Source organism: Bufo bufo, chromosome 1 (assembly GCF_905171765.1).
Source record: "Bufo bufo chromosome 1, aBufBuf1.1, whole genome shotgun sequence".
Lineage (NCBI taxonomy): Eukaryota > Metazoa > Chordata > Amphibia > Anura > Bufonidae > Bufo > Bufo bufo.
Genome location: NC_053389.1, coordinates 91,672,141 through 91,696,157, shown reverse-complemented (window position 1 = coordinate 91,696,157; position 24,017 = coordinate 91,672,141).

The following is a 24,017-nucleotide window of genomic DNA, read 5'->3' as shown; positions in this document are numbered from 1 at the left end:
GATCCGATTCTGTTGGCAGAAATAGGCACACACACATTCTTTACTGGGGATTGCCGTTAGCAACGGATCACATGTGGAGGAATTGTTCCCCCAGTTATTATAAACACGCTACAGTGTTTAGGGTTTTTGAGCATTTCCTCCCATTTAGGCCACTTAATTTTTGTGATTTTTCTTTATATGTATGGAATGTGCCATTGTGCAATGCTGGTAACATTCTAGTGCTCCTGGTAGCCTGATGGTCTGTTATATGTGGGGCTTGCAGCCTTATCTCTTCTTTCACTGCATGAGTGATCTCACTATGGAGGTATGTGGGAGCTTGGCTGTGAGTTTGATCATAGCACCTTTCAGACCGTGTTCACACACCATAGGTAGTCTAGTGGTAGGACCCATGCCACACTGAAATACCTTGACGGTGGTGCAAAAGGGCTCCGTTGTGTTCCTGACTGGAATACATTAGCTAAAGTCTCAGTTTTTAACATCAACCTGAGGGATTAGCCAGTATTGTCAGTTGTATATCATTGTGGTGCACCAAGTGGCGTTGCAAGGGGGGGGGTGTAGCGGGTGCGGGTCGCATCGGGTGACACCAGTGATGGGGTGACACCAGTGACTCTGATGGCGGCAGCGGCAGGGCACAGGGAGATGAGCGCTTCCATTGTGGAAGCGCTCATCTCCATAGTCCTCTGTATCGACGTCATTGCGCCGCCATAAAGCCACACAGCGCGGGGCACAGGCCGGAAGAGGCCTGCATCGCTGACATGGAGGTAAGTAAGTGTTTTTTTTTTATATGTACAATACTTTAAAGTTTTACTGGCACATGATGGGATGGCTCTTGTTACTGGCACATGATGGAGGGGCTCTTGTTACTGGCACATGATGGGGGGCTCTTGTTACTGGCACATGATGGGGGGCTCTTGTTACTGGCACATGATGGGGGGCTCTTGTTACTGGCACATGATGGGGGGTGCTCTTATTACTGGCACATGATGGGGGGTGCTCTTATTACTGGCACATGACGGGGGGTGCTCTTATTACTGGCACATGATGGGGGGTGCTCTTGTTACTGGCACATGATGGGGGGTGCTCTTGTTACTGGCACATGTTTGGGGGGCTCTTGTTACTGGCACGTGATCGGGGAGCATCTATGGGGGCACATTTTACTGGCACATTATTGGGGGCATCTATGGGGGCACTTATTACTGGCACATTATTGGGGGCACTTATTACTGGCACATTATTGGTGGGCAGTATAGGGGCATCTATTGAAGCCACAAAGAAGGGGTATTTTATATGGGGGGCTCTGTACAGTAGCATTTTATACTGGGACACATTATGGTGTGTACAATGGGGAAGGGGGGGAGAGGAGTACTATGGGGTCTTCTACGGGGGCACTAAGAAGGGGTATTTTATACTTGCAAATTATGGGGGACACTGAGGGCATCTACTGGGTCACTATATAGGGGTATTTTATAATGGCACATTATGAGATCACTATGGGGACATTAGCTCAACTGGGGGCATTACAAGAGGGTATTTTTTGCACTGTCACATTATAAGGAGAATTATTTCTACTGGGGGGGGGAGTATTACGGTGGGCTTTATTACTCCCCCATGGTATGACCCCCTAGTAGCAGCACCAGCCTCTCCCTGCTCTGCTATCCCTCTGCCCCTTCTCCAAATACTTATTATGAAATCTTTCTCATTACGATAAAACACAACATCAGCTCCACAGAGCCCCCCAGCCAAGTGTTGAAGTGGTGTCTGAGATCCCCAAGGGCCAAGCCAAGTAACTGTAAGTTTTCATGTGAAATATGTTTATGTTATACACATATAGCCTACACTGTGCCACACAATATACAGTATACCGCTACACTGTGTAGTCTGTTCTATAAGCACCATTGTTTTGTGGCGGCGGACAGAAAATAATCTGGAAGTGCCCCTCCCGAGACCAGGCTCTGGATCCGCCACTGCCCGGTAAGTGATTTGACTGCTAGACCCCCCCTCCCCCGTCGGCGATATGGGGGGGTGGGGGGTTTTCTGCTGAGCTAACGGATGCCCCCTTCAGCAGTACCACCCCCATAGCCCCCATATATGTCTAAAAAATTATTGTTTCGGGGGGTCAGGGTGCTTGGGGGGTGACACCATTTTCTACCGCACTGGGTGACACCAGCCCTAGCAACGCCACTGCATAGCACTGCCTCCACAGCAGTCAGGCAGACCTTGGCTCCGCCCCCTTCCTCTCTCTCTCTCACCAAGGCCCTGCCCTGTAAATGTGATGGACTCCTCTAGCCTGCTCCTGTGGTTTACTGGTGAGTTCAGAATGTCACCCTCTAATGACCTGACATATGTGCTGCCGGCCCCTCTCTCTGTGCTGCAATAAATGACCAGGGCTGCTAGTTGGCAGACATAACCTGATAGGTAAAGCTGGACAGTCCAGACTCTGGACTAACAGTAGGGGAGATAGCCTAGAGCAGTGGTGGCGAACCTATGGCACAGGTGCCAGAGGCGGCACTCAGAGCCCTCTCTGTGGGCACCCGCACGCCTGAAAAAGTCTATGGTGTACCGATATGCCTTAGACTTTTCCTGCCATTTATCAGCGCAGGGCGCACTATGAACAGCACAGGCAGCGAATTGAATGCAGGCAGGCTATTATAGCTAAATGATAAAGTACACGGAAGATATACTATATTGGACTGTAGTCAGGGGCAGATTAAGTGCATGATAGGCCCGAGGCTGCGGTGCTTCATGGGCGCCACACAGTCTCTTCTTAGGCCATATGACATCTTCAGACTAAAAAAAAATACCCCAAATTGGGTCCTAAACTGAAAAATTTGGTCACCAAATTTAAAATACATATAATTGTAATAAAAAAGACATGGAGGAGAATACAGCACCACATACCTCTTACATCCAGGGACATCTCCTGTCATGTAGACCTTCTCTTTCCTCTTCTCCTCCATTTGACCCAGACCACCATGGCAAATTCTTTCAGCCACATCTCGTCTCTACAGTTTATAATACAGACACATTTGATTTCTCAATTTTTCTATCAACCTCCCCATCCTGGTGTCCCCACAGCGTCATCCTGCCACCCCCAATACTGTGCCCGTTGTGCTTCCCAATGTCCCAGGTACTATACTGCTGAAAAAATAGTGACCCTAATAGACATAATTGGGGTAATTTATCAAACTGGTGTAAAGTAGAACTGGATTTCGAAAAGAGCTGTCAAATATGAAAGGTGGAATCTGATTGGCTGCTATGGGCAACTAAGCTAGTACTACTTTACACCAGTTTGATAAATTACCCCAAATGTTCCTATAGTGTCCACAGCAGCTATAATGTCTCCTAGAGACCCCAGTAATAATAATAACACCCTATATTGTGCTCCAGGTAATAATCCCTGTATAGTGTCCCCAGAAATAATAGAATTGCCCCTACAGTGCCTCCCCAATAGCAACACCCCCATATAGTAATTTCCACCACACTGCCCCCACATAGTAATCCCCCCATAGTAATTTGCCCCCACACAGTAATTTCCCCCAAACTGCCCCATATAGTAGTTTGCCCCCATACAGTAATTTGCCCTACACTGCCCCCACATAGTAATTTCCACCACACTGCCCCCACATAGTAATTTGCCCACACTGTTCCCACATAGCAATTTCCCCACACTGCCCCCACACAATAGTTTTCCCCACATAGTAATTTGCCCCCACATAGCAATTTCCCCACACTGTCCCCACATAGAAATTACCCCACACTGTCCCCACATGGCAATTGTCCCCACACTGCCCCCACACAATAGTTTCCCCCACACTGCCCCCACATAGTAATTTGCCCCCACACTGCCCCCACATAGCAATTTGCCCCCACACTGCCCCCACATAGCAATTTGTCCCCACATAGTAATTTGCCCCCACATAGCAATTTCCCCACACTGTCCCCACATAGAAATTACCCCACACTGTCCCCACATGGCAATTGTCCCCACACTGCCCCCACACAATAGTTTCCCCCACACTGCCCCCACATAGTAATTTGCCCCCACACCGCCCCCACATAGCAATTTGCCCCCACACTGCCCTCACATAGCAATTTGCCCCCACACTGCCCTCACATAGCAATTTGCCCCCACACAGCCCCCACATAGCAATTTGCCCCCACACAGCCCCCACATAGCAATTTGCCCCCACATAGCAATTTTCCCCCACACTGCCCCCACATAGCAATTTGCCCCCACAATGCCCCCACATAGCAATTTGCCCCCACACTGCCCTCACATAGCAATTTGCCCCCACACTGCCCCCACATAGCAATTTGCCCCCACACAGCCCCCACATAGAAATTTGCCCCCACACCGCCCCCACATAGCAATTTGCCCCCACACTGCCCCCACATAGCAATTTGCCCCCACACAGCCCCCACATAGCAATTTGCCCCCACACAGCCCCCACATAGCAATTTTCCCCCACACCACCCCCACATAGCAATTTGCCCCCACACCGCCCCCACATAGCAATTTGCCCCCACACTGCCCCCACATAGCAATTTGCCCCCACACTGCCCCCACATAGCAATTTGCCCCCACAATGCCCCCACATAGCAATTTGCCCCCACACTGCCCTCACATAGCAATTTTCCCCCACACTGCCCCCACATAGCAATTTGCCCCCACACAGCCCCCACATAGCAATTTGCCCCCACACTGCCCTCACATAGCAATTTGCCCCCACACTGCCCTCACATAGCAATTTGCCCCCACACAGCCCCCACATAGCAATTTTCCCCCACACTGCCCCCACATAGCATTTTGCCCCCACACTGCCCTCACATAGCATTTTGCCCCCACACTGCCCTCACATAGCAATTTGCCCCCACACTGCCCTCACATAGCAATTTGCCCCCACACTGCCCTCACATAGCAATTTGCCCCCACACTGCCCCCACATAGCAATTTGCCCCCACACAGCCCCCACATAGCAATTTGCCCCCACACTGCCCTCACATAGCAATTTGCCCCCACACTGCCCCCACATAGTAATTAGCCCCCACATAGTATTCCCTCCCATAATAATTTGGCCCCATACAGCCCCCACATTCCCCCCCAATGTACTCGATTTAACTTCCCTAATATGTCCTCCTGTGTGTAGCCCCCCCCCCCAAAGTAGGCACATGAAATAAAAAAATAAAAAATGAACAAAAAAATTAAAAGATAAATACTCACCTACTGTATGTCCAGGGCCAGGCGCTTGCTCGCAGAGAAAGGCGGGATGAGTCAGGCATGTCACAGTGCTGTGTCCCAGCACAGGCGTGCGATGACGTCATCACGCACGCCTGCGCCGGGATTTCTCTACCGCATAGGCCTCAGGCCTTCAAGGCCTGAAGCCTATGGCGGTGATCGCAGACGGGACAGGGAGCTATACGCTCCCATGCCCCGCAGCTGTATGTGGGCATTCGGGTCAGCGTTGGGCCCCCCAGCGGTGCTGGGCCCGGGGCTGCCGGCCCGAACGTCCCTATTGTAATCCGCAACTGACTGTAGTATTCAGATTAAATTGCCGTGGTGGCACTTTGCAGTAAATAAGTGGTTTTTGAGTTGCAGTTCGGGCACTCGGTCTCTAAAAGGTTCGCAATCACTGGCCTAGAGCATATACAGGACCCCCCTTCCCCCCACCGTAGCTGTTCCCTATCCCCTTTCTGTCTATCTAAAATTATGGAAGAAAGGCAGCATTCTGACTTCAGTGAGATAAGTGGATTCCTTTATTCACCCAACACTCAATACCATTGACTGTTTGGGTGAATAAAGAAATCCACTTTTTTTTCACTTTTACTTGCATTTTCATATTTCTTTCTATTCGTTATTTACTTTTTTTCTTTGAATGCAGAGAACACATACTGTATCTCCATGTTCCTGCTGTCTCTATATACAGAGCACTGGTAATAGTGATTCTTTTTAGGTGTTTTCTGATTATTTAAGAGAGTTAAGCAAGTCTCCTGGGCACACTTGCTAAGGAAAGCACACTTAGGCCTCATGCACACAAATGTGCCGGCCGTTCCCTGCGTTGGTGGCCGCAATTTGCAGTCCCCAATGCACGGGCACCGTCCATGCGGTTTCCGCAGATGGATCCAGACCCATTCAACTTGAATGGGTCCGTGATCCGTCCTCACCGCAAAAGAATAAAACATGTTCTATTTTTTTTGCGTTGTGGAGGCACAGAGAGAAACCCTACGGAAGTTCTCTGTAGTGCTTCCATGGGGTTCTATGGCTCAGTTCCGCACTGCTCCTTCTGGATTGCAGAGCCATTCAAGTGAATGGGTTCGCATCCGTGATATGGTGAGCACACAGCCGGTGCCTGTATATTGCAGACGAGCAACGGCCGTCTGCATGAGCCCTTAGGCTGAGTTCACACTTCAGTTATTTCCATCAGTTATTGTGCGCCAAAAAAGATGCAGGTCAAAAACACAGAACAGGAGGAAATCTTTCCATTTAACCTTATCTCTGAGTAGCCTTCACTACTGGTTTAGTCTCACAATAAATGTGACTGTTGATACAGTACTTCAGAATTTGGGGCCCCACTTTGAATTTCGCCCAGGGCCACATTTTGTCTAAAACCTGCCCTGGTCCCAAGGACTGGAGTGGGTCAGTGTGCTATCAGCAATAAATGCAGATGGCACATGGGTGAAGTCTAAGGCCTCTTTCATACATCCCTGTCTGTGGAGCTGTCCGCGACAAGACGGCCAGCGTTACATCTGTGAAGAGCCTGTTGTTGGTTCGTGTCCCTGTGTTTTTGCTGTCCATGTGTCATCCATATTCCATATGCACTGCTAGACTCAAAAAGATTTCCAGAGCATCTCCAACCAATGGTCATCGAAAACAACCGACAGAACACAGATGCCATCCATATTCTGGCAATAGTTTTCATAGACCCATCTGCATCATGGACTAAAGTAGTGCATGTCTCTTTTGTTTTTTTCACTTATGCCAAAATCTCAGACTCTTCTTCTGCCATTCAAGATAGCCGCAACGCTTCTCAGACTGCCTGATACATACTGTACATCTGGTAGCCCAATACACGTCCTGCTGCTCTTGAATTTGCCAATGTTGCTCATGTGAACAATTCTAACCTGCTTTTCACTCCACTTTTAAAGTAGCGAGGCTCACCAAACATTGCATCATTTATGTCGCATCAGTTGACCGAATATATGTATGTATGGAACCAAATATGCAATAAATGTCGAACGCAGGTAAAATTGTGTCATATAGGACTTGCTAAATGCCCCCCTCTGTTTTTTTCAGTTGTTTGTTCCAAGTATCTGAATATTGAGGTCTGAATCCTAGTTTTCTATGTTAAATAAAAATAGTTTGTATAAAATGCGAAAAGAGGAATAAATTGTACTAGAGATTTTGAAAGCTACAAATCATGGGCACAGCTGTCCAGTTTACGAATAAATGGATGTACTGTTTAACAAATGGTTGTTTAGAGGTCGCTTAGCCCAACCTGGCACTTAACTGCTTCAGTTGTTTATCAGGTACCTACCTTGTCAACTGTGATTATAAAAATAAAACAGGTTAGTGGTTCTCACACCAGAATGTCTTTGCAGGCTACATCAAGAGTGGTCCTAATTGCATTTTTAGTACATTCCTTTTTACAATTATGTAACAAAGTACTGCTTTTAAGGGAAAAACAGGCGCTTTTGTTGTCACTAACACTGAGAGTGTCAGACATTTGAGCAGCAAGAAATTGCATTAACGACTTATTATTTTAACACTGAGGGAAAAAAAGTTTTCACTATGTCAAAAGGACCTTTACAGCAATTACCTGGGTTAAAAGAAGCACATACACAAAGAAAATGGATGGGGTGTGAGGAAGGTGAATGAATTACCGGAAAAGTTTGTTTTGTTGATTTGATTTTTTTAATTTGCATTAGTATTAGTGTGTGTATATATATATAAACCTAAAGAATTATTAGGAACACCTGTTCTATTTCTCATTAATGCAATTATCTAGTCAACCAATCACATGGCAGTTGCTTCAATGCATTTAGGGGTGTGGTCCTGGTCAAGACAATCTCCTGAACTCCAAAATGAATGTCAGAATGGGAAAAAAAGGTGATTTAAGCAATTTTGAGCGTGGCATGGTTGTTGGTGCCAGACGGGCCGGTCTGAGTATTTCACAATCTGCTCAGTTACTGGGATTTTCACGCACAACCATTTCTAGGGTTTACAAAGAATGGTGTGAAAAGGGAAAAACATCCAGTATGCGGCAGTCCTGTGGGCAAAAATGCCTTGTGGATGCTAGAGGTCAGAGGAGAATGGGCCGACTGATTTAAGCTGATAGAAGAGCAACGTTGACTGAAATAACCACTCGTTACAACCGAGGTATGCAGCAAAGCATTTGTGAAGCCACAACACGCACAACCTTGAGGCGGATGGGCTACAACAGCAGAAGACCCCACCGGGTACCACTCATCTCCACTACAAATAGGAAAAAGAGGCTACAATATGCACGAGCTCACCAAAATTGGACTGTTGAAGACAAATTTTGCCTGGTCTGATGAGTCTCGATTTCTGTTGAGACATTCAAATGGTAGAGTCCGAATTTGGCGTAAACAGAATGAGAACATGTATCCATCCTCTGATGGCTACTTCCAGCAGGATAATGCACCATGTCACAAAGCTCAAATCATTTCAAATTGGTTTCTTGAACATGACAAGGAGTTCACTGTACTAAAATGGCCCCCACAGTCACCAGATCTCAACCCAATAGAGCATCTTTGGGATGTGGTGGAACGGGAGCTTCGTGCCCTGGATGTGCATCCCTCAAATCTCCATCAACTGCAAGATGCTATCCTATCAATATGGGCCAACATTTCTAAAGAATGCTATCAGCACCTTGTTGAATCAATGCCACGTAGAATTAAGGCAGTTCTGAAGGCAAAAGGGGGTCCAACACCGTATTAGTATGGTGTTCCTAATAATTCTTTAGGAGAGTGTATATATATATCTTATATGCCTTAGTGTTGTCCTGTGTCGTGTTGTCCTGTAGTTGGGTGACCGCGTGACAAGCTAAGGCATTACCAGTTTCCTTAAAGGGGTTCTCTGGGCAAATATTTATCAGCTATCCTCAGGATAGGTCATCAATATGAGATCGGCGAGCGTCCAACACCCCTGCCGATCAGCTGTATGAAGGGAAGGCATGCGCTGTGTGCATGTCTGCACGTGCGTCCCCCGTTCTCTTTCTTCCCGCTGCTGCTTTGCCATAGACATAAGGACAAAAAGGAATATTTTTCCTGTTTTTGTTTTAATTAAAGTAAAAAGGTAAATAAATAAAACTCTGACAGTGCAGTGTGTTTTTAGACAGTCTATTTGTTACCGTCTGCTACCACTTGTTTACCCTTAGTTATATATACTGCTCTCCCATCAACAAACACAACTATTAGAGATAGCAAGATATCAGTATAATAGATTACCCAAAATTCTAAATATCATGCTGGAGTGGCAATCCATTCATAAATGGATAAGGTTATTACAGGAAATATGATTTGTTATTAGGTACTATAGTACCCGGCGGTACTTATGACAAAGAAACGTGGTCCTACCGTTCAGATGTCGTCTGGTTCCAGGATGCAGCTGTTGTCCAGGGAAGCAGAGATAAACTTCCTTATAAGGTTAAAGATGCTGCAATGTAACGTTGGATGGAGAAATAAGTCCCTATTGTGGTCCTATGGTATGGATCATAGGCTAGGCCTAACAGCTTTAAATGAGGGCAGCCTAACCACAGGGCACTTGTCCTTAAAAGGGCGACCCTGTCTGGAACCTTTCCCTAAAGTACTGGCCCTGGTTAAGCCCTATCCTGTTCCCTACAGGCACGTTTTATTTTCATTAAAGAAAAATCATCAGGGGAAATAAACAGGACAAAAGGCAAAAAATATGCTGGCAAGAGAATGGTATAGTCAAAAATACATAAGACCCAATAACCTCATCCTCACCAGGTATGAACAGGTTCAAGATAAATTAACCTATTCTGAGAATTCTGAGATGCTTCAGGTGCAGTGGCTGTGTTGTAAAAAAAGGGGGTCAGTCAGCACATCCCATAGCACCGCATTATTGCAAATGCTATACCAGCAAGTTAGAGATATTTGGCAAATCATTTTGTACAAAATTATCTGAGCCCGTCTGCCGAACGTCAAGGCAATCTCTAGTTAGACGGGTTCCTAACACTATATACCTGTTATGTGCCATGGCGGCTAACATACAATTCAGAAGGTGTAGGTTCCACTCACATGCTGGGCTCACCTGAATTTTTGTCATTTTCGGTGCCAAAATGGCCTCCATTGAATCCAGGGAAGACATGAACCAGCATGCACGCTGGGCCCACTCCACACCACCCCCGGCGCCACATGGTCACCAAGGACTGCAATGAGAGTCCACACACACTATCTCTCTCCTGGTGCCAGTGGCTGTGTTGCCTGTAGTACTATAAGACCAAGCAAAACCTTCTATAGTACCAACTTACGACGCACTTTCCGTATCAGGGACTTTATCACCTGTCGCACTCGCGGTGTAATCTATAAAATTATGTGTGAATGCCAAAGTGAGTATGTTGGCAAAACCCAACATGAACTGCGCAGACGTGTGGGTGAGCATCTGGGGGACATCGCCAACAAAAGAGATACGGCAGTGTCTAGACACGTGCATGAGTTTCATCAAGGAGACCCCCAGGTGTATTCACGTAACAGGCATTGAGGTGGTTAAACCACCCACCAGAGGAGGTGACTGGTATCAAACATTATTGCAACATGAAGCACGTTGGGTTTTCCTGTTACGCACGGTCTCTCCTTCAGGAGCCCATCCGCCTCAAGGTTGTGCGTGTTATGGCTTCACAAATGCTTTGCTGCATAGCTCGGTTGTAACGAGTGGTTATTTCAGTCAACGTTGCTCTTCTATCAGCTTGAATCAGTCGGCCCATTCTCCTCTGACCTCTAGCATCCACAAGGCATTTTTGCCCACAGGACTGCCGCATACTGGATGTTTTTCCCTTAACACACCATTCTTTGTAAACCCTAGAAATGGTTGTGCGTGAAAATCCCAGTAACTGAGCAGATTGTGAAATACTCAGACCGGCCCGTCTGGCACCAACAACCTTGCCACGCTCAAAATTGCTTAAATCACCTTTCTTTCCCATTCTGACATTCAGTTTGGAGTTCAGGAGATTGTCTTCACCAGGACCACCCCCCTAACTGCATTGAAGCAACTGCCATGTAATTGGTTGACTAGATAATTGCATTAATGAGAAATAGAACAGGTGTTCCTAATAATTCTTTAGGTGAGTGTATGTCAAAAAAATTATTGCTTTGGGGGGTCGGGTGCTGGGGGGGAGGGGGTGACACCATTTTCTACCGCACTGGGTGACACCAGCCCTAGCAACGCCACTGCATAGCACTGCCTCCACAGCAGTCAGGCAGACCTTGGCCCCGCCCCCTTCCTCTCTCTCTCTCTCACCAAGGCCCTGCCCTGTAAATGTGATGGACTCCTCTAGCCTGCTCCTGTGGTTTACTGGTGAGTTCAGAATGTTACCCTCTAATGACCTGACATATGTGCTGCGGGCCCCTCTCTCTGTGCTGCAATAAATGACCAGGGCTGCTAGTTGGCAGACATAACCTGATAGGTAAAGCTGGACAGTCTAGGCTCTGGACTAACAGTAGGGGAGATAGCCTAGAGCATATACAGGACCCCCCTTCCCCCCACCGTAGCTGTTCCCTATCCCCTTTCTATCTAAAATTATGGAAGAAAGGCAGCATTCTGACTTCAGTGAGATAAGTGGATTCCTTTATTCACCCAACAGTCAATGCCATTATTTACTTTTTTACTTTGAATGCAGAGAACACATACTGTATCTCTATGTTCCTGCTGTCTCTATATACAGAGCACTGGTAATAGTGATTCTTTTTAGGTGTTTTCTGATTATTTAAGAGAGTTAAGCAAGTCTCCTGGGCACACTTGCTAAGGAAAGCACACTTAGGCCTCATGCACACAAATGTGCCGGCCGTTCCCTGCGTTGGTGGCCGCAATTTGCAGTCCCCAATGCACGGGCACCGTCCATGCGGTTTCCGCAGATGGATCCAGACCCATTCAACTTGAATGGGTCCGTGATCCGTCCTCACCGCAAAAGAATAAAACATGTTCTATTTTTTTTTGCGTTGTGGAGGCACAGAGAGAAACCCTACGGAAGTTCTCTGTAGTGCTTCCATGGGGTTCTATGGCTCAGTTCCGCACTGCTCCTTCTGGATTGCAGACCCATTCAAGTGAATGGGTTCGCATCCGTGATATGGTGAGCACACAGCCGGTGCCTGTATATTGCAGACGAGCAACGGCCGTCTGCATGAGCCCTTAGGCTGAGTTCACACTTCAGTTATTTGCATCAGTTATTGTGTGCCAAAAAAGATGCAGGTCAAAAACACAGAACAGGAGGAAATCTTTCCATTTAACCTTATCTCTGAGTAGCCTTCACTACTGGTTTAGTCTCACAATAAATGTGACTGTTGATACAGTACTTCAGAATTTGGGGCCCCACTTTGAATTTCGCCCAGGGCCACATTTTGTCTAAAACCTGCCCTGGTCCCAAGGACTGGAGTGGGTCAGTGTGCTATCAGCAATAAATGCAGATGGCACATGGGTGAAGTCTAAGGCCTCTTTCATACATCCCTGTCTGTGGAGCTGTCCGCGACAAGACGGCCAGCGTTACATCTGTGAAGAGCCTGTTGTTGGTTCGTGTCCCTGTGTTTTTGCTGTCCATGTGTCATCCATATTCCATATGCACTGCTAGACTCAAAAAGATTTCCAGAGCATCTCCAACCAATGGTCATCGAAAACAACCGACAGAACACAGATGCCATCCATATTCTGGCAATAGTTTTCATAGACCCATCTGCATCATGGACTAAAGTAGTGCATGTCTCTTGTTTTTTTCACTTATGCCAAAATCTCAGACTCTTCTTCTGCCATTCAAGATAGCCGCAACGCTTCTCAGACTGCCTGATACATACTGTACATCTGGTAGCCCAATACACGTCCTGCTGCTCTTGAATTTGCCAATGTTGCTCATGTGAACAATTCTAACCTGCTTTTCACTCCACTTTTAAAGTAGCGAGGCTCACCAAACATTGCATCATTTATGTCGCATCAGTTGACCGAATATATGTATGTATGGAACCAAATATGCAATAAATGTCGAACGCAGGTAGCATTGTGTCATATAGGACTTGCTAAATGCCCCCCTCTGTTTTTTTCAGTTATTTGTTCCAAGTATCTGAATATTGAGGTCTGAATCCTAGTTTTCTATGTTAAATAAAAATAGTTTGTATAAAATGCGAAAAGAGGAATAAATTGTACTAGAAATTTTGAAAGCTACAAATCATGGGCACAGCTGTCCAGTTTACGAATAAATGGATGTACTGTTTAACAAATGGTTGTTTAGAGGTCGCTTAGCCCAACCTGGCACTTAACTGCTTCAGTTGTTTATAAGGTACCTACCTTGTCAACTATGATTATAAAAATGAAACAGGTTAATGGTTCTCACACCAGAATGTCTTTGCAGGCTACATCAAGAGTGGTCCTAATTGCATTTTTAGTACATTCCTTTTTACAATTATGTAACAAAGTACTGCTTTTAAGGGAAAAACAGGCGCTTTTGTTGTCACTAACGCTGAGAGTGTCAGACATTTGAGCAGCAAGAAATTGCATTAACGGCTTATTATTTTAACACTGAGGGGGAAAAAAGTTTTCACTATGTCAAAAGGACCTTTACAGCATTTACCTGGGTTAAAAGAAGCACATACACAAAGAAAATGGATGGGGTGTGAGGAAGGTGAATGAATTACGGGAAAAGTTTGTTTTGTTGATTTGATTTTTTTTAATTTGCATTAGTATTAGTGTGTGTATATATATATAAACCTAAAGAATTATTAGGAACACCTGTTCTATTTCTCATTAATGCAATTATCTAGTCAACCAATCACATGGCAGTTGCTTCAATGCATTTAGGGGGGTGGTCCTGGTCAAGACAATCTCCTGAACTCCAAACTGAATGTCAGAATAGGAAAAAAAGGTGATTTAAGCAACTTTGAACGTGGCATGGTTGTTGGTGCCAGACGGGCCGGTCTGAGTATTTCACAATCTGCTCAGTTACTGGGATTTTCACGCACAACCATTTCTAGGGTTTACAAAGAAGGGTGTGAAAAGGGAAAAACATCCAGTATGCGGCAGTCCTGTGGGCAAAAATGCCTTGTGGATGCTAGAGGTCAGAGGAGAACGGGCTGACTGATTCAAGCTGATAGAAGAGCAACGTTGACTGAAATAACCACTCGTTACAACCGAGGTATGCAGCAAAGCATTTGTGAAGCCACAACACGCACAACCTTGAGGCGGATGGGCTACAACAGCAGAAGACCCCACCGGGTACCACTCATCTCCACTACAAATAGGAAAAAGAGGCTACAATTTGCACAAGCTCACCAAAATTGGACTGTTGAAGACTGGAAAAATGTTGCCTGGTATGATGAGTCTCGATTTCTGTTGAGACATTCAAATGGTAGAGTCCGAATTTGGCGTAAACAGAATGAGAACATGTATCCATCCTCTGATGGCTACTTCCAGCAGGATAATGCACCATGTCACAAAGCTCGAATCATTTCAAATTGGTTTCTTGAACATGACAATGAGTTCACTGTACTAAAATGGCCCCCACAGTCACCAGATCTCAACCCAATAGAGCATCTTTGGGATGTGTTGGAACGGGAGCTTCGTGCCCTGGATGTGCATCCCTCAAATCTCCCTCAACTGCAAGATGCTATCCTATCAATATGGGCCAACATTTCTAAAGAATGCTATCAGCACCTTGTTGAATCAATGCCACGTAGAATTAAGGCAGTTCTGAAGGCAAAAGGGGGTCCAACACCGTTTTAGTATGGTGTTCCTAATAATTCTTTAGGTGAGTGTATATATATCTTATATGCCTTAGTGTTGTCCTGTGTCGTGTTGTCCTGTAGTTGGATGACTTCGTGACAAGCTAAGGCATTACCAGCTTCCTTAAAGGGGTTCTCTGGGCAAATATTTATCAGCTATCCTCAGGATAGGTCATCAATATCAGATCGGCGAGCAGCCGACACCCCTGCCGATCAGCTGTATGAAGGGAAGGCATGCGCAGTGTGCATGTCTGCACGTGCGTCCCCCGTTCTCTTTCTTCCCGCTGCTGCTTTGCCATAGACATGAGGACAAAAAGGATTTTTTTTCCTGTTTTTGTTTTAATTAAAGTAAAAAGGTAAATAAATAAAACTCTGACAGTGCAGTGTGTTTTTAGACAGTCTGTTTGTTACCGTCTGCTACCACTTGTTTACCCTTAGTTATATATACTGCTCTCCCATCAACAAACACAACTATTAGAGATAGCAAGATATCAGTATAATAGATTACCAAAAATTCTAAATATCATGCTGGAGTGGCAATCCATTCATAAATGGATAAGGTTATTACAGGAAATATGATTTGTTGGTAGGTACTATAGTACCCGGCGGTACTTATGAAAAAGTAACCGTGGTCCTACTGTTCAGATGTCGTCTGGTTCCAGGATGCAGCTGTTGTCCAGGGAAGCAGAGATAAACTTCCTTATAAGGTTAAAGATGCTGCAATGAAACGTTGGGTGGAGAAATAAGTCCCTATTGTGGTCCTATGGTATGGATTATAGGCTAGGCCTAACAGCTTTAAATGAGGGCAGCCTAACCACAGGGCACTCGTCCTTAAAAGGGCGACCCTGTCTGGAACCATCAGGGAAAATGACTTACCTGCTTCCCGGCATCGGCTCCCCGCTAGTGATGAGCGGCAGGGGTCATAATCGAATTCACAATATTTCGCGAATATTTCGTAGAATATTCGTAGAATATTCGCAAATTCGAATATTCATTATATTCTACGATTTTTTTTACTCCAAAAATCGGCAACGTAATGATCGTGTAATATGCAAATTTTCGTATTAAAATTTTAAAATTTTCGAATTTTTATTGCGAATTTTTCAACTTTTAGACAAAGAATATTATAGCACTATATTAGCTAAATTGCTCTATTCGTTTTTTTTTCGAATATTCGCTATATTGCTATAACTTAGTTTTTTCAAATATTCGTAATATTCTAAAACAAGAATATATAGCAATATAGCGAATATTCGAAAAAAACAAATATAGAGCAATTTAGCTAATATAGTGCTATAATCTTCTTTGTCTAATAGTTGTAATTTTTTTCTCATCTGAAGTTCAGATTGGAAAAAAATTACAACTATAAAAAAAAAAGATTATAGCACTATATTAGCTAAATTGCTCTATATTCGTTTTTTTTTCGAATATTCGCTATATTGCTAAAACAAGAATATATAGCAATATAGCGAATATTCGAAAAAAAAAAGAATATAGAGCAAAATTCGCAAACAACACTACTCCTAAAGTCAAGTATATTGAAGCCTTCTTATTGGCCCACAAGCTAGAAGCAGGGAGGGATCATGTGTACTGAAAAAAAAAAATATATATTCGAAATTACGAAATTACGAATATATATCACTATATTCAAAATATTTTCGAATTTTTATCGCGAATATAGGTACTTCAAAAATTTGCGATAAAAATTCAAAATTCGAATATTCGCGATCAACACTCAACTAGGCTCTATTAATGCGAACATCAGGTTTGACATCGCCACAGCCAATCACAGGCCTTTGCATGGTCTGGCTCCCCTTGCTTCTTGACAAATGGTCACATGATGAAAGGGAAGCCGAACACCACCACCGACGGTGACTTCCTGTGGCAATGTCAACCTGGATGTTGACATTGATAGAGCCCAGCAGAGCATCACAGTCACGCAGAAGAAGTCGGCACTGGGACACAGGTAATTCATCTTCCCTTTGCAGGTCCAGCAGAATGGAGAAGTTTGCAAAAAAAAAAAATATATATATGCTGTCTTGGAGTATAAGCGTTTTAAGTGCCCTCAGGTACCAAGGCCCAAATGTTTATTCTACTTCTGCACCTAATATACTGTAGCCAGTGACATTCCTTCAAGGAAAGAGGGCCTGCAGTTGACTAATTTATTTATAAATTCTTTATTTTCAATTTTTCAAAAAGAATACTGTAACAAAATATGCATTTCATGGTCATAGAAAGTCACATAAGAAACCACATAATATCCATTTTAATGCCTTACTTATGAGCAGATATGGGTTCTCATTTTATCGAATACTTAGACTTTCCCATTTAGTAAGGGAAATAGCGTATGTTTTTAATTTTGCGCTTGTCTGATTTCATTCCCTAGACTCTACATTAAAATCATGCAAGGGAACATAAGTAGACGTCAAATAGAGACCATTTGAAATAGACAGAGAGAGGATCAAGGGATCCACAGTCACAGTCTGTCTGCCCCATGGTGTTCTATGGAGCAGGCACATGACTACAATCAGGGGCATTTATATGTAATACCCCAAACCTGGGGTACTCCAATTTGTTTATTGTTATGCTTTGTATTTCACAGTTTGTTTCCTGGCTATCACTACTAGTAAGGAAAGTATGGCAAAGGTTGGGTGGAACAGGGTTAATCACCCTGCTTCTCCCCTCTTAGGAATAGTGGGCAGGTCCTGCTTCTTGCCAAGGAGAAAGTTCCTGTGTAGCTAAAAAGTGGAGAATTAAGATATAAACAGAAGGGAGGGGGGAAGGGGGGGGGGGGGGGGGGGAGAGGAGTATGGAAGGGAGCCTTGACATACATTATTTCTTCAGCTATTGGCATTACTTCTACTAGTACTGTTTCCGTCCGGAGGCACCTCCGCCAGAGATCTCCAAGGGCTCCACACCTTCAGAAACCTATCATGAGTCCTATTTATCCACCCTGTCATCTCCTCAAATTTACAGATTTGGTTGACCTTCGCTTTCCATTCAAGTATGGAGGGAGGGTCTGTATCTAGCCAATGTAGAGGAATTAACATCTTGGCTGCTGCTAGGAGATGCGAAACTAGGTTCTTTTTTGATGGCGCATAATCCGATGCGGGGAGAGATAAAACTATCATTTCTAACTTGAGTTTGAAACTTGGGGTTGTGAGTTTCTGTATTGTTGCTTCTACTTTTCCCCAATAATCTTTAATTCTGGGACATTCCCACCATATATGTGATAATGTGCCTACTCCCTCTCCACATCTCCAACACTCCCTTGTATCAGACAATCCTCTCTTGAAAAGGAAGTCAGGTGTTCTATACCACCTTGTTAGCAATTTGAAGTGGTTTTCTTTTAAGAGTGTACAGATTGAAAATCCATGTGAGTTTGCTAGTACTCTTTTGACCTCTGCATCACTTAGAGTTCTGTTCAATTCCTTTTCCCATTCCCTAAGATATAGGGGTTTCAGTGGTTCTCCCAGGCCTCCCACCAAAGGATAAAGCTTTGCAACCTTTCTTGCGACTGTGATTGGTGAGCACATCAATTTCTCAAAATCAGTCATGGACCTTTGCAGTGGCTACTGCTTTTTCAATTCCCCGCACACAGCTCTAATATGGGACTTCATGAGAAAAAATCCTGATGAGTCTACTATCTCGCTTGGAAGCAAATTGAGGATGGAAGATTCCAGCTCAGGCACGACCTCACTAAACTTAATAGATGTAAAATAAGACCATAACTGCGGTTTGTCTCTGCTGTTTTTATTAAGGAGTTCCGGAATGAGGCTTACCGGCATCAGTGGAGATGGATTAGGTGCTAGGATTTTGCTCATTTCTCTCCAGACCTCTCCTAACCCTATGAGCATGGGGTTTACATCTATATCTCTTTTTGTGTGTTTATCTGGTAGCCATAAATGTTTCTGGAAACTTTGGCCCGCACTCTGTCTGCATATAGCCTGAACATCTGGTTGTCTTTTAGGGTCTACTAGTTCCAGCCATCTATTGAGCTGTATTGCTTTATAATAGCTAGCAACATCTGGTAGTCCTAGACCCCCTTGTTCCTTATTTCTAGTCAGGATTCTATGAGAGATCCGAGGTTTCCTACCATTCCATAGGAATTTAGAAAACATACTTCTTATGCTTGAGAGAAAGGATTTGGGAAGCCATATTGGAACTAACTGCATGACGTATAAAATTTTGGGCATTACATAGGCTTTTAAAATGTTTTTCCTACCCATCCAGGAGAGATAAGGTAGGTTGTAAGTTTGCAGCAGATCCCGTATTTCTTTTATGAGGGGGGTAAAGTTATGTAAATATAAGTCTTTGGTGTCTTTGGGAATATGTATCCCTAAGTATTTAATCGGTCCCTTAGTCCACTGGAAAGGAAGCTGATTCCTCAGGGCCATTTCTTTGGTTCTCGGGAGGGATATGTTTAGGAGCTCAGATTTGGAGTGGTTAACTTTAAAATCTGACAGTGAGCTATAAGTATCTATTTTCTCTATCAAGGGGCTTAGTCCTTTTTCAGGGTCTTTCACTAGGAACAATAGGTCATCCGCAAAGGCAGTGCATTTTAGTTCTCTCTGACCGTATTTGACTCCCGAGATATCTTTTCACTGTCTGACTAACTGTAAAAGTGTTTCCACTACTAATATGAACAATGAGGGAGACAGGGGACAGCCCTGCCTAGTTCCATTGGTGATATTGAAGGCCGGCGATAAAGTTCCATTTACTTTTAGTGTGGCATAGGGATTTCTGTAGAGAGTTAGAATCGCCTGTATAAATGCATCCGGAAAGGCGAACCTCTGCAGAGTCATTTTCATGAACATCCAGTTGACCCTGTCGAACGCCTTTTCGGCGTCGATGCTTAGTAAGGCTAGGGGGAACCCTTTTTTATGTGCTATGTGTATGGCATGAAATATTCTGTGAGTATTATCCTTCCCCTCCCGCCCCTGGACGAATCCTGACTGTTCTGATCCTATCAGATTTGGCAAAAGCTTACTCATTCTGCAAGCCAAGATTTTGGCCCATAGTTTCAAGTCCAGGTTCAGGAGGGAAATTGGACGATAACTGCCACAGTTCTGGGGGTCCTTCCCTTCTTTAGGGATCAAGGTGACATGGGATTCTAGCGTCTGTCTAGGCAAGGAGTCACCCTGTAGCAGAGCGTTACAGACTTCTGTAAATCTAGGGATCAAGATGTCTTAAAATTTTTTATAATATATCAAGGACAGACCATCTGGTCCTGGGCTCTTTCCTGGTGGGAAACTTTTAAGAGTGTTTGTCACTTCTTCTGCCGTTATTGGACTAGTAAGATATGTAGAGTCTTCCTTTGTTATGTTCGGTAGATGCAGGGAGCTCAGGAACTCCTTAATATTTTGTTCTCTATGTAAGTCTCCAGCAGGTGTGCCACCCCCCGCGGAGATTATATAGGGCTGAATAGAATTCTCTGAAGGCCCTGGCTATCTCTGGTGTTTCCTGTGTCAAATTACCATTTAGTTTTTTTATAGCTGTAATATATGTTATATTTTTAGCTTTCTTTAGTAGAGAAGACATCAACTTCCCTCCTTTATCACCATGCGCGTATACTCTATGCTGAAAATTCAGCATCTGTCTCATAATCCTTTGATTGAGAAGGTCACGAAGTTGTAACCTAAGCTCTGTCAAAGCTTTTTGGTGTTCTGTTTTTAGTGAAGCTTTGTGTATCTTCTCTACTTTTGCTATCTTCTCCAAAAGTGTGTCTACTTCCTTCTGTCTCTCCTTCTTAACTCTGGAACCCAGTGAAATAAAACACCCCCTAACAAATGCCTTATGGGCCTCCCATATCATGGGCTGTGTGCGGGTGAATTGATCGCAAAATACTCCAACAATTGGGTCCTAACCTGATCTAAGTGAGATTGATTGAGTAGTAAAGATTCGTTCAGTTTCCAGCTCCATTCTCTGTTCGGTAGGGAGGCCAGGGAGAAGGTCACTGTGCATGGTGCATGATCCGACACCGTGATAGTTCCAATTTCAGCTGACCTACAGTTGGAGAGAAAAGATGCAGAAGTCAAAATGTAATCTAACCTCTGGTATGTCCCATGTGGGCTAGAGTAGAAGGAAAAATCCTTGACTGAGGGTTTGAGGCTACGCCATACATCTATTAGCTGTAGTTCATGAAGCTTCTTGTGGAGCTTGCTAAGGAGTTTTTGTGATATATGGGACTTAGTTGAGGATGAGTCCACCAATGGATCTAGCACTAGATTTAAGTCTGCGCCTAGGATTATTTGAACTTCCGCGAACAGTTTGAGGGTGTCTAGAGCCTGTAGGAGCCAGCGAACTGGTGATTTGTTAGGGACGTAAAAATTTGCTAATGTAAATTTGCTGTTTGCTATTAAGCCCTTGACTAGCAGGAGCCTTCCTTCCGCATCTGAATGTTGCTTTAGAAGGGTGAATGGCACTGATTGGTATATTGCTATGGCAACACCTTTAGAAGCTGATATTGGTTGTGTACTATGAAACCAGTGTGTAAATGGTCGTTTCGGTAGTCTTGGCATTTTCTTCTGACGGAGGTGCTTCTCCTGGAGGAACACAATCTGTGAGCCAAGTTTTTTGAGGGCAAGCAAAACCTGTCCCCTTTTCTGAGGCGTATTAAGGCCTTTTACGTTAAATGTGGAGACTACTATATCAGTCATTCTAAATAAGCTATAACCCTAGTCTCTTAGTTAAGAGTTTCTAGTAATATGCCCACCAGACAGTCGTCTACTGGACAAGTCAAGGTTGGTGAGATACAATAGGGGGAGGTTAGAGAAGATAAAGGGTGGGGGGGGGGAAGAGGACAGAATAAGAGATCAAGAAAGATATAGAAAATAAAAAAGTTGATCAATTACTAGGTTTGGAGCTAGTAAATATATGCTGTCACATAGGGAGAAATCCTCAATGTATGTGGACAGCAGGGGGGGGGGGGGGTAAACAAGAAAAACTTTAAGCCTGGTCGCATCGTCCAGACATCTTAGTAACCAGCTTCAGAACTTTCTTTCTGGTGACCTGTGTATATATATTTATACATAAGCCTTGATGGCACGTATGTCAAACATTTCACCATCTTCTGGGCCAGGAAGTGTTAATTAAGAACAACATACCTTTAACATTAAATAAGACAAAAAGGTAATTGATTGTGTTATACTAGAATACGTCTGTACCCGGGAGTCTCAGATGCAATCCCATGGAAGGACAGGCTCCAGGTTCTAGATGAAGTATATTAAACCCATTATTGAAAACATTGTTAAACACTGTGTATGGTGGTATAAACTCGAACGTGTCCTCACATAGAAGAACTCTATTAGCAAAACGCTCAAGAATCTCATATATGACTCCACATGTGTTAAGGCACTGGGTATCCCTTTAACATCAGCGTATTATCACACACCTAATCTCGTAGTGAGGTGATGGTAACCCATCTGCGACTGATGTCATCTAAAATATTACTTTAACTTACAGATGGGTGCCTTAGTATTCAGAACATAAATAGAACAAATAATGCAGCTTAAAAGCAGACAACTGAAAAAATATAAACCGCAAACATGGCATAGTGAACGCCGGAGGATTATCTAGAGGTGACACTGAGTCTTTAAGATATATGCCGACTCATCTTCTACCCCAGAAATGTGAGGGAAGGATGACCAAAGCGTCCCAAAGTGTCGACTATGATTACTAGTAAGGACTGTTCTAGTGATAGCATTCCTAACATGTCCCTCTTAGGTCCTCAATAATACTGCACCGTATCGCAGCCTTAGACGTCTTCATGTCGGAGGGTCTGTAGTTTCTATCTGGAGTTTGGGTGCCTTGGGGGTCTTGTGCCTCTGGATTTTTTTCCAGGGTTCCGTTTGTAGCAGGGTCGGGAGTGCAGCTGGACAGGACACAGGCAGCCATGAGGGGATATCCATGGGCTGAATACCGATGCGTTCCCACGCACCTTCTAGATCCTCTGGTACATGTATAGCGATGCGTTTCCCGTTTTTGAGCACTGATAGTCCAAAGGGATACATCCATGTATACGGTATCTTCTGCGCCCTTAACGCATCTAGTAGGGGCTTTAATATTCGCCTCTTAGCGAGCGTTGATGGAGCGATATCTTGATAGAGCGCAATATCTGCGCCATCATAAACAATACGGCTTCTCGTGCGCGCCGCCTCCATAACACGCGCTGTGTCTACAAACGACAATAGGCCGCAAACTACATCTCTTAGCCTCTCGTTCGGCTTCGGTTGGGGTCTTAAAGCCCTGTGTATCCGCTCAATGATAATAGAGTCAGCAGAGTCCGGGCCTAATAAATCTTCAAAGATCTCCATTGCAACTTTGCGGAGTGATTCCGCAGCCCAGGATTCAGGTAGGCCTTTTATTCTAACATTGCGCCTTCTGCTGCGGTTCTCCTGATCCTCCAGTAATGAAAATGCTCTGTTGAGCTCAGCTGTGTGACCGTTCAAGCAGTCTGCCACTCCTGCGGCGTGCGATTTCAGGTCTTGGGCCGTGTGTTCCAGGGCCTCGACCCTATAGCCAATCTGGGAGATCTCCGCTTTAATGTCTGCTAGCTCCGTGAGCACCGGTCTCAGCGCCTTGTCCAATGCTTGGCCGAGTACCTTGGTAAGGAATGATTTAGACACAGGCGCCGGATCCCGCTCGGCAGTCGCACCGCATCTGTCACTATCTGCCTCTGAGTCGTCGGCTTCTACTTCAGCTTTGCGTGCTTCGCGCGCCGCGGCCATCTTAGCATTTGCTCCCGGTGAGTGTGAGCTTCTCTTTTTGAGAAATTTCTGCATATCTTGCTGCCCTTTATGCGATTTTGGTGTGTCTGGGGGTTCTAGCCCTCTGTCTCGCCCGTATTTGACCATTATTTCACAGGTCACCGCTTTTTAAAAGGTTAAAGATGCTGGGACGTGGAGGAGCTGGTCTCTCACACAGCCATCCACACCAACGGCCAGGCCTGCAGTTGACTAATTAACCCGCCCCAATTGCATTTAATGCAGGCCCCTGTCTGGCTCCAGTCCAGAGTCCCTGTCATTAGTGCACAAAGCTAAAGGACCTGCAAGGATATT